Here is a 2,039-nt window from a genome sequence, read left to right on the forward strand (position 1 = left end):
ATCTTTCTCCCTGTATTTTCTGGTTTTTATCTCAGATTTTCAGCATCTGCAGTTTTCTTCTTTGATTTTCGATTAATACTGAGACCATTGGTCTCATTTGAAAGCGAATTGTTTGACATCTTTCTCCTTGGTGTGAACGAACTTCGATTGTTACTTGATTTTGATGTTATTGTAGCTGATGATTCAGCTTGCCTTAATAAAGTGATTCGTATAACCTTTATATTTGTTTAAATATTTCTGTCTCCGTTGTTGAGGGCGTGGACTCTTATACATCGGCGAGAGACCAAGCGTGGACTGGGCGATCGTTTCGCTTGAACACCTTCGCTCAGTCCGCGTGGACCTACCTGACCTCCCGGTTGCAAAACACATTTAACTCCCCTTCCCACTCCCACAGTCCAGAACCAGGGGCCACACACACACACAGTTTAAGAATAAGGGGTAAGCCATTTAGAACGGAGACGAGGAAACACTTTTTCTCACAGAGAGTTGTGAGTCTGTGGAATTCTCCGCCTCAGAGGGCGGTGGAGGCCGGTTCTCTAGATACTTTCAAGAGAGAGCTAGATAGGGCTCTTAAAGAGTGGTGAATCTGTGGAATTCTCTGCCATAGAAGGTAGTTGAGGCCTGTTTATTGGCTATATTTAAGAGGGAGTTAGATGTGGTCCTTGTGGCTAAAGGGACCAGGGGGTATGGAGAGAAGGCAGGGATGGGATACTGAGTTGGATGATCAGCCATGATCACATTGAATGGCGATGCTGGCTCGAAGGGCCGAATGGCCTACTGCTGCACCTATTGTCTATTGTCTATTGTTAAAGTGACCTTTCTGTCCTGGGCCTCCTCCATTGTCAGAGTGAGGCCCAGCGCAAATTGGAGGAACAGCACCTCATATTTCGCTTGGTTAGTTTACACCCCAGCGGTATGAATATTGTTTCCTCTAACTAAAGAGACGCAACTGGAAAGGTGAAGTGCAACAGCGCAGATTAATGTGGTGCTTGAAACCTCGAGCAGACAATAATGGTCGGGGCTCTTCCCCAGGGGACGGAGAGCTAGGAGGACAATGCCCTCAGGACAGCGAGTTCTTCAGCTGGAGTTAGAGCAGTGAGCACAAAGGAGACATCAGCCGGGCCCCTGGAGAGGAGTTTGTATGAGAGGCACTAACGGTGGTCCTTGCAACGATGAATTACAAAGAGGCCCAGCTGACCGCTTGTGAGAGCGTTCTTTAGTTTAGTTCTAGAGATATAGCGCGGAAAACACCGAGTCTGCGCCGACCAGCGATCCCCGCACACCAACACTGTCCTACACACACACACACAAGGGGACAATTTTACATTGAAGTAAGTAAGTAAGTTTATTGGCCGAGTATTCACATACCTAGATACATAGAAACATAGAAATTAGGTGCAGGAGTAGAGGCCATTCGGCCCTTCGAGCCTGCACCGCCATTCAATATGATCATGGCTGATCATCCAACTCAGTATCCCGTACCTGCCTTCTCTCCATACCCCCTGATCCCTTTAGCCACAAGGGCCACATCTAACTCCCTCTTAAATATAGCCAATGAACTCCTAAATTCTAGCGAGTATAAGCCAAGTCTATCCAGTCTTTCTTCATATGAAAGTCCTGACATCCCAGGAATCAGCCTTGTGAACCTTCTCTGCACTCCCTCTATGGCTATAAAGTCCTTCCTCAGATTTGGAGACCAAAACTGTACGCAATACTCCAGGTGTGGTCTCACCAAGACCCTGTACAACTGCAGTAGAACCTCCCTGCTCCTATACTCAAATCCTTTTGCTATGCAAGCTAACATACCATTCGCTTTCTTCACTGCCTGCTGCACCTGCATGCCTACTTTCAATGACTGGTGTACCATGACACCCAGGTCTCGCTGCATCTCCCCTTTTCCTAATCGGCCACCATTTAGATAATAGTCTGCTTTCCTGTTTTTGCCACCAAAGTGGATAACCTCACATTTATCCACATTATAATGCATCTGCGAAACATTTGCCCACTCACCCAGCCTATCCAAGTCACCTTGCAGTCTC

The sequence above is a fragment of the Amblyraja radiata genome, chromosome 45 (genome assembly GCF_010909765.2).
Source record: "Amblyraja radiata isolate CabotCenter1 chromosome 45, sAmbRad1.1.pri, whole genome shotgun sequence".
Taxonomy (NCBI): Eukaryota; Metazoa; Chordata; class Chondrichthyes; order Rajiformes; family Rajidae; genus Amblyraja; species Amblyraja radiata.